Source organism: Cebus imitator, unplaced genomic scaffold (assembly GCF_001604975.1).
Source record: "Cebus imitator isolate Cc_AM_T3 unplaced genomic scaffold, Cebus_imitator-1.0 Scaffold58, whole genome shotgun sequence".
NCBI lineage: Eukaryota > Metazoa > Chordata > Mammalia > Primates > Cebidae > Cebus > Cebus imitator.
In genome coordinates, this window is record NW_016107373.1 from 2,025,250 (window position 1) to 2,034,873 (window position 9,624).

Sequence of the window (9,624 nt, forward strand, 5' to 3'; positions counted from 1 at the left end):
AAAAAGATGCAATTACCTCTTAGAATGAAAAAAACATTAAAAGCTTTGTCAGAATGGGGAGCAGCTGGAATCCCCACATACTGCTGGGTGGTGGTGAAATGGTACAGTCACTTTGGAAAAGAGCTTGGCAGTTTTTTATAGAGTTACATTTTCCATATGATCCTGTATCCTCATTGTTAGGTATCTACTCAAGAGAAATGAAAAGTTATATTCACCCTAAAACCTATGCAAAAATCTTCATAGTAGTTTTATTCCTAATAGCAAAAAAATCAAAGAAAATCCAAACGTCCATCAACAGGTGAATGGATAAACACACTATGATATTAACATACAGTGGAACACTACTTGATAAAATGGGTAGAATACTACTCAGGGAAATGAAAGAACTGCTTGATTGCAACAACAAAACGTTATGAATCTCGGCTGGGTGTGGTGGCTCATGCCAGTAATCCCAGCACTTTGGGAGGCTGAGGTGGGTAGATCACTCGAGTTCCAGACCAGCCTGGCCAACATGGTGAAAACCCCGACTCTACAAAAAATGCAAAAATTACCCAGTTGTGGTGGCGGGCACCTGTAGTCCCAGCTACTTGGGAGGCTGAGGCAAGAGAATCGCTTGAACCAGGGAGGTAGAGGTTGCAGTGAGTCGAGATCATGCCACTGCACTCCAGCCTAGGCCATAGAGCAAGACTTTGTCTCAAATAAATAGATAGATGATAGATAGATAGATAAACAAGCAAATGTATGAATCTCAATGACAATTTAATGAGTGAAGGAACATAGACACAAAGAAGTACATACTTATGAATCCATTTATATGAAATTCTAAAACAGACACACATAATTTATAGAGAATTGATAGAGAACTGATCATTGGTTGACTGGTGATGGGGTGGATTGATTACAGAGAGGCACAAGAAAACTTCCTGGGGTGATGGAAATGTTTAATACCTTGTTATTGTCAGTATCAGTCAGGCCAGGTGTGGTGGCTTATGCCTGTAATCCCAGCACTTTGGGAGGCTGAGGCAAGACGATCGCTTGAGGTCAGGAGTTCAAGACCAGTGTGGGCAACATAGTGAGACCCCGTCTCTACAACAAATTAAAAAAATGAGCCTGGCGTGGTGGCACATGCCTGTAGTCCTAGATTCGGGGAGGCTGAAGCAGGAGGATCGCTTGATCCCAGGAGTGCAAGATTACCGTGAGCTATGATCACACCACTGCACTCCAGCCTGGGCTACAGTGTAACTTCGTCTCCAAAACAAACAAAAGCAGTCAATCAATATCTTGATTATATGGTTGTTATAACTCTACAATTACAAATCAGTGCATTTTATTGTATCTAGTTATGCTTCAGTAAGACTGACACCAAAAAATGTTGGTTGAAACGGTATTTCTGGTTCGTTTTATCAAGTATTCTTAATTTTTATGTATAATGAGGATAGCTTCTAAAGTGCATTTCAGCTTTATGCACCAACTCTACCTTCAGACTTCTGGGCTTTTAATTGCTAAATGATTTTCCAGCAATTATGCATTTATCTGATGAAGTTATTACAAATTTTAAAGTTTTTCTGGATTCCAGGTGAATCAACTGAAAGAAATTTGGTTGGAAATGAATGTTTACAGCCATTAGTTCACCTCTTGATAAGGTCGTTGCACCCTGGGGAGATTTCACAATTTTTGCCTTCATTTTGAAAGCAATTTTGTCTTCTTCTAGGTTGTTTCATTAAAAAAAAATTCATTTTCAGTCATCCATGTCCATCTACCTATTTGGCTATGTTTTCACAAAGTCCACGAATATTTCTAGTCTCTTAGAGAGGAAGACAGGATTGACAGTTTACAGAAACATTGCCAAACAAACAGGGCAGGTGTAATGAACTGAAAATAGATTAGGACACGAAATTTAAAAAAGCCAGAAGTCTGAAAGAGGACGACAAAAATGGAAAAATATGATAACACAATTGCATAAAGAATGATTTTATAAAGTCCCCAAATCCTGTCACCAGCTTGCTACATGGGGCAAGTTTAACCTCTTTACGCCCCATTTCTAGGTCTGAAAGGCAGGGGCTAATGATGGAACCCCCCCTTATGAATGGTTATGAGGATTAAATGAAGTTCACATCAAAGCCTCGAGCCCATCACCAGGCAGGCCACTGCACTCCAGCCTGGGTGACAGAGTGAGACTCTGTCTCAAAACATAAAATAAAATGAATGTTTACTTCATTTATTATTAGTACCTACATAGTGCATAATAATTACTAATTACAATAAAAAAAAACCCAGCGACTGGATGTATTGTCAACCTTTTGGATCATTTCACGTGGGTCATGTTGGGGGTATGGCTGGCTGGCTGGTGGTTTAGAAGGTGATTTGGTTACTGGGCTGGTATCAGGAAAAGGAAGATCGTTGCAGGCTTGAGGAGGCTCAGAGGCTTCACTTTGAGGGAGCGTTAGATCTTGGTGTCCCCAAGTTCTGAATTTATTCATTTGGCCACTCAACAAACATATTGATTCCTCAGCATCCATGAATATGTCAAGGATCTGGGGAGGCGGCACCCGGGCTGGGGAGAGGTTAGCCTAAAAGGTCTCTAAGCTCACATCCAACGCTCAGGGAGGAGACCCAGAGGCTGAAAGTGACTTGACAGACATTTGGGTAAAGTCAGGGCTTGGCCCTCCCTCCCACTGCTGAGCAATTCTCTTAGCACCTGTGATCACGGGCCAGGGAAGGAAGGGCTTGGGTTCCAACAGCGGAGTAGTCACTTTCATCTGGCAAGCCTGGCGTTGACAGACTCAGGGCATTTGGACACCTATGGAGAAAGGGCTGTCCAAGTGGTGGGCGTGGGACAGAGAACAAGTGGTGGGTCTGGGAAACATCAAACACTGTTTCTTGTATCATAGACTTTCCTTCCCAACCCAGAAGGACTTCCTAGAGGAGGAGAAATTTCAGTCTGACACTAGGACCTGGGTTTGTTGAAACAGTGTAGCGATTCTTTAGTATTACCAGGCAGCATATATTTCTACTCCTGGCTGTCTGTCCTCTCCCCATGCATGCTTATTGGAAGCTAGCACCTTTCATGACTCACGTGATAAAGAGTTTTTAGAAACATAGCTCGAGGTAGGAAGGACATAGACACTCTTGTAGTATAATTGGATATGAAAATTATGCAGGTGGGTGATTTCCCCTAGGAGACGGTTCTATGTGAGTTTTAGACATCTTGTCAGAAGCCAGACCATCATGAGGGTTCCATCTCCGTTCCCTTGTCCTTATGAACAAAGGCCCCTGCTTCCCCATATTTTTTCTCATTCTGAAGCAGAGTCAGAAAGAGCCAGAAATGACTGAGTCTCCAGGTGGGAGGCTGGAGGCAAGCAGAAGAGGGGCTTGGGGGAGAGGCGAAAGGGAGGCGGAGAGGGGAGGGAAGCGTGGGCCTGAGGTAGAGTCCTTTCTTTTATTTCTGTAGACTTAGGTTAGTCACTGAGAGAGTCATTTCTTTTTCTTTTTCTTTTTTTAGACAGAATCTTGCTCTGTTGCCCAGGCTGGAATGGATCTCGGCTCACAGCAACCTCGAGCTCCTGGGTTCAAGCGATTCTCCTGCCTCAGCTTCCCAAGTAGCTGGGACTACATATGCCCGCCACCACGCCTGGCTGATTTTTGTATTTTTAGTAGAGATGGGGTTTTGCCATGTTGGGCAGGCTGGTCTTGAACTCCTGGCCTCGTCATCCACCTGCCTCGGTCTCTCAAAGTGTCGGGATTACAGGTGTCAGCCACCGTGCCCAGTGAGAGTCCTTTCCTGACCGCATGGTTCGGCCCTGAGTGGACACTTGGAATTCAGGTTACAGGCCGGGAAAACATTACCATCCTTGCACCTGCCGGGTGAATGCCTATTCTGTCCAGCCAGGAAACAGGCCACAGCCCCCAGGTGCTGGGGATACAATGAGGACAGGCTGGGTGTCTCCTGCCCTCAGGGTCCTCGTCCGGTGGGAGACTCACATATGCAGAGATGTGGGGACATGGCAGAAGAGGCAGGAATGGCGCGGGGAGCTTTAGACCATGGCCAAGCTAGACCATTGCGCTCTCTCCTCCTGAAGAATGGTCCTCTTCCTTCCGCTACTGTTCTCTGGGGTATCTCTCTGGTGTTTGGGAGCCCATCCAGCAGTAGCCTCAGTGGCCCCAGGGGCAGGCCCCAGAGCAGCAGAGGAGAGAGGGAGAGACCAGGGTGTCAGGGGCAAGTCTGGGGTGGAGGTGGGGAGATGAGAACGTTTTGGCTGAAGGAGCTGGAGAAGCCCAGGCTGCCCATTCAGAGGGGAAAGCCGAGGCCCTCAGAGAGCAAGGGATTAGAATATGAGCACCAGGGAATAGAATATGAGCACCAAGGAGGAAAAACCTGGGTGGCAGGGGCCCAGGAGAGAAGGCAGATCCCCTCCCCCACATCGCGAGGCAGGAACCAGGTTCCAACTGCCGCCTTTGCGGCAGGTACCTCTCCTGTCTTCTGAGGGGTGGGACAAGCGTGGCTTCTGGTCTGCTGGACATGCTCGCAAGGCACATTTGCAGATTTGCTGCTGCAGGGGGAGGGGTGGACCAGGGGGAGGTGTGGGCTTGACGGGGTACCTGGAGGGTGAGAGGCCCCTAGGCTCCTGGCCACGCCCCCTGAAGTCTCAGAGGCAGCCCAGAGGCAGAAGGTGAATTGGTGGACACTTGGGCAAAGTCAGGGCTGGACAAGGCCATGCCCCATGCAGCTCCCCTGGCTGGTGAATTCCTGAATTAGTGGGAGGGCAGGTTCACTCTCCAAAGTTGAACCATAAATTCCCTGAGGGGCCGGATCACCTCACCCCAATGCTGGCCCTCATCCATCCCGGGGTCCTAGTCAATGCACGCCTCATCCAGTCGCTTTTCTAACTGCAACAAGAACTAAGTAACATTTATTGGGCACTTACTCTGTTCTAGGCCCTATCACAGGGGGATTGCTTTTCATTCTGGCACCAATTCTGGGAAGTAGACAGTATTATTATCCCCATTCTACAGAGGTGGTAACTGAGGCCCAGAGAGGAGAAGTGTCTGGTACAGGGAATTGCTCAAGGCCACATGCGAGTGGCATCAGGACAGGAATTCCAGTGGGTTCAGAGCCCGCCCTGACTGCCCACTTTTCCTCCTTCCTAGAGCCTGGCAGTCTTTCTGGGGCCAGGCTCAGGCCAAGCTGAAGGAGCCATTCCCAAAGCAGTTCTGGGCAGAGGAAGGCCAAACAGCCAATTCACAGGAGTTGTGCTGACGAGCTTCTTGATAATGTGGAAAGTCTGACAATCTTATAAATGTGTGAAACTGAGACTCAGTTTTCCCTCATCCTACCTCCCCTGTCTACCCACCCTCCAACACGGATCTAAATATGGATCCCACGTTGTGGGGGTAGCCCCCTCTCTAGACTGCAAGAGAAGATGACATCGGGGAGGAGGTGGGGCCAGCCAAATTGGGCAAGAGGGGCCTCGGCTGATGCTGGCTCCAGAGGGGCCCCCGTATAAGTATGAAGAGGGTGGCTGGAATTTCTGAAGTCCATATCTGAGATGACTGGGTGGAGTCGTACATTTCCACCCTTCTGGGGTTAAGGACACAGCAAGGAAGACCATTTAGGGAAGTCACCGTTTATGGGAATCTAAACTATGTGACTTTGGTAAGGTGCAACATAAAAATGCGAATACGTGTTTATGCACTAAGCTGGAAATAATGCCAATCCCCTCAGTTAAAACAAACCGTCAAGAATTGCAGTTTCCTTGCGTCAGAGGAACTAAGTGAGCTGTTAACTGAGGATTGTAAACCCGCCACATGGTGACCTTGCTTTGGTTATTAAATAGAAATACCTGCTCTCTATATGCACGCACTGTTGTTGACGTGCCTCTGAATGTCTAATTTCTGCCGGAGATTCTGCTGACGAGTATGCTGTTTTCTCAACGTCCACAGTTATAATACTTTAAATCTTTTACCCATATCCTGTAACAATGTCATCCAAGTGTTCTTTAAGTGGTGATGCTGAAAAACGCACCTGAAAATCAATAACATTGGAAAGGAAGTGAGATGTGATAAAACGTTATGAAGAAGGCCAAACCACCGGCAGGAAACGCTGCACTGTTAATTTAGCAGAGAGTGCGTTATGAAATATTAGCGATAATGCTGGGAAAATAAAAAGCAGCATTAAAGCAAAAATATGCCACAATTGGGGTAGATTCATGCAACACATCCTTTCTACTTTGCATTCATTTCTATGGTGAGATGAGTCAGGAATTATGCACGCTTTGAATTATGCAAGGTGTTCAGAACACATGCTTTGCATAACACGCAGCTGCCCTGAGCTTCTCAGTGGGTGGGAGAATGAGTGACCGTATTCTAGGGTTATCTTAGGCCAGGCAGCGTACCCTCCTGTCCTGGGTGGGGATGCAGCCACCTCATCTGTAAAATGGGGCCATTGGACTGGCTTGTCTTGCTGTCTGTTTTAGATTATGTAGAGACAGGCACCATTGTATTTCTGCCCCGAAAGTGTCTTTTCCTGGACAGATCCCAAGGCTGATACTAAACTCGTCTTTATTAACCGTGACGGTGGCCATTCAAACACCAGGTACCAGAGAGGGTCTCTCAGTCTTCGGAATTCAGGTGGGATGAATCCTAGGAGGCAAGGTCCCTCCACCTGCACTCTAGAGTCACACAGAGACGTGCCCTGGGGGCTGGTGACAGGTGGGTGGGAGAAGAAAAGACCCCCTGGGGAGGAGGAGCAAGCCAGGTGCCATGGGCACCCAGCGCCACTAGAGGGCAGCACCAGCACACGGCTGAGGCCGCCTCTCCCGGAGCCCGGAGGGAGAGCTGGGCTCCGGGCGCCGGTGAGCAGGACACCCCCACGTCCCTGCTCTCATGAAGTTCCCATTCTCCTGGAGGAGACAAAATAAACATGTGAACAAACGAGCATTGTCAGGCAGCAAGGGATGGTACAAATAAGATAGTGATGGGGGCACCGTTAAATAGGGGCCAGGGAGGCCTAACCCGGGAGGGGACAGCTGAGATGCCATATGAGTGGGGAAAACAGGCCGAGCTCTGAAGGTGCTCATGGAGAGGGGACGGGGCCCCCAGGGGGTCGGGGAGACTGGGTCAGGGAAGAGAAAACGGAGGAACAGAGAAGCCAGGCAACTTACCCAGGGTCACAGAGCCGGTGAGCTGGGACAGCGCCTGACAACGCCCGCGAACCGTCCACCGCACTGGTTTCTGCGACTTCCTCTGTAAACAGGACCGTGACAGTGACAGGTTCTGCCCCACTCCCCATGTTTGACCGTCATGCCCATAAGGAAACAGGGCAGGGATCACTGGCTGTGAGCCTAGCAAGTCCCTTCCCCTGGCTTTCTCAGTTACCAGATGGAAGGGTGGGTCCCCGCGTACTCCGAAGCTCCCACTCAGCGTCCGCGGGCCGAGAACGCCTGAATTCTGGCTCCCGAGCACCTTCTGGTGGACAGTTTTGGAATCACACGCTCAGCGGGAAGGGGTCGTGGGAAAATGGTCATTGCCAATTTCGGAGAGGCCAGTGGATTGGAAGGTGTCACTGAGATCGCGCCACTGCACTCCAGCCTGGGCGACACAGCGAGACTCTGTCTGAAAGAAAAAAAAAAAGGAATGATTCTCCTCCAGTCTACTCACCCAAATCACGAGTTTCACTTCTCAAGTGGGCTAATCACCCACTGTCTTGTTGAGACCTGGGGACTTGTATAAAGTCGTTCCCTGCAGGGTTGAGCAGAAAACCAGGCACCTGGTAACTAAGACAATGGCGTTACAAAGCGCTCTGCACATGCCGTTCACATGTGTGTCTTACTTGACTTACAGGATGATCTTTCAAGCCTAGGCAAGGTGAGGTAATTACTCCCATTCTACAGATGAAGACATTGAGGCCCAGACAGGGAAATAATGAAAATAGCATTGCAGGAACCATCTAACCAATGTGCAAACTCTCCCATCCAGTTTTCATAACACCGTCAGTTCCCTTCTTTAAAAAACAGGGAGGTGGAGGCTTTAAAAATGCGAGGCGAGAGCTTAATGCCACATAGTAGTCGAGGCAGGATTTGAGCTTCGCCCCAGAGGCTAAAGCCCAGGTTCTCAACACAATGGCAGGCATGAGGCCACGGGCACACACGCACTCAAGCCCTTTCAGCCACACACTGTCCCTTTGCCATGCCTCTGGGGTCCTAAGAACATCTTCCTCTGAGCCTGAGGGGGTGTCATTCCCCATCCCGGGTGCCCCTGCTCCTCTCCCAGATTCGGGGCAGGTGAATCTTGTCACCTGCACCACTGTCAGAGGCTGCGACGGGGGCTGAGCATTAATTATGCGGTAACCTCGCTGTGGTGTGCCTAATTGTCTGATAACCATAATTGAATCTTATGGATTACACCAACATCATTGCAGGGAGCAGTTTAAGGCAGTTAACGGAAGCCGCTCTTGCTTTGTGACATCGTCCTCCCGTCTTGCTGCTGGCTGGACCATGAGTCCTTTCCTGGAGGCTGAGGGAGGCTTCGAGGTGCAGGATCAGGCAGGAGGTGAGTGATAGTACAAATGTCGCATCACCTTATCCCCCTGAGGGCACCATCTTCCTGGCTGAGAAAAGTCTGTGTGGCAGGTGGAATTATCATTTGGTAAATGAGAATGTGGTATCGGAAGGCTGAGAGACCCTTCCAATTCAGTCTTGCTTGTTGCTACTGGTCCTTGCTAGCATCATCTGGGACTGTTTAGAAATGCAGCACCTCAGGCTTCACCCTGGACCTGCTGAATCAGAAGCTGCATTATTTTTTATTAGATGAATTTTTTTTTTAAAGATGTGAGGTTTCACTCTGTCACCCAGGCTGGAGTGCAGTGGTGATGCAGCTTTCAACTCCTGGGCTTGAGAGATCCTCCAGCCTCAGCCTCCCTAGTAGCTGGGATTACAGTCAGAGCCACCATGCCTGGCTCCTAGAATCTGCATTGTAATAGCATGCTCATGTGATTTATGTGAACATTGCCATTTGCTGAGTACTGGTTTATGTAATTATTTATTTATTGCCTATGTGGGATCCATTGTCCTTTATTGTGGCAGAAACGTTGACTTTCATTTGGGAAATAACCCTTCCTCCCACATGGGGGACCCATAGCTGTACTCTTACTCCTACCTCCCTGAGGCAGTGACCCCCGGCCAGGCCAGTGAGTCGGTCCCAAGACCTTCGAGGCACGATCAAGGAAGACGTGTCTGATGGAGTTTTGTTGAGGCTTCTTCCTTCCCTCCCTCCCCTGCTGTGGTTTACTGTGGGTGAGTATTCTTCCCACACCATCCATGATGAGCTCAGCCTTTGACTTGCTTTGGTCAATGGAATGTGGGTGGAAATGATGGTGTGTGGGTTCCAAGCTAGGCCTTAGAGTGGCATCTTGTGATTCCACTTGCCCCTCTAGAACTCCTGACCACCATGAGGAAGGAAGGTGTTGCACTGGTCACTTTGGTGTCCCTGTTCAGGCGCCACACGCTGGGGTCACCACCTAAGATGCTGACCTCCACCTGTGGAGATCTGTCCTGAAGATCCTGCCTCAGCGACAGATGAACAGATGCACTCACACCCAGTATAGTGCTTTGAGTGGCTAGGGATGGT

At 48.9% G+C, this 9,624-nt stretch overlaps 1 long non-coding RNA gene across 1 annotated transcript; it reads right to left on the minus strand.

Moving 5' to 3' along the window:
* Positions 1-6,541: 6,541 nt before the first annotated feature.
* LOC108304820 lies at positions 6,542-7,450 on the minus strand. The gene is made up of 2 exons (XR_005200403.1): positions 7,161-7,450; positions 6,542-6,899 (listed from the first exon to the last, which is right to left on the minus strand). It is a non-coding gene; the product is annotated as an uncharacterized LOC108304820 (long non-coding RNA).
* Between the last annotated feature and the right edge of the window lie 2,174 nt (positions 7,451-9,624).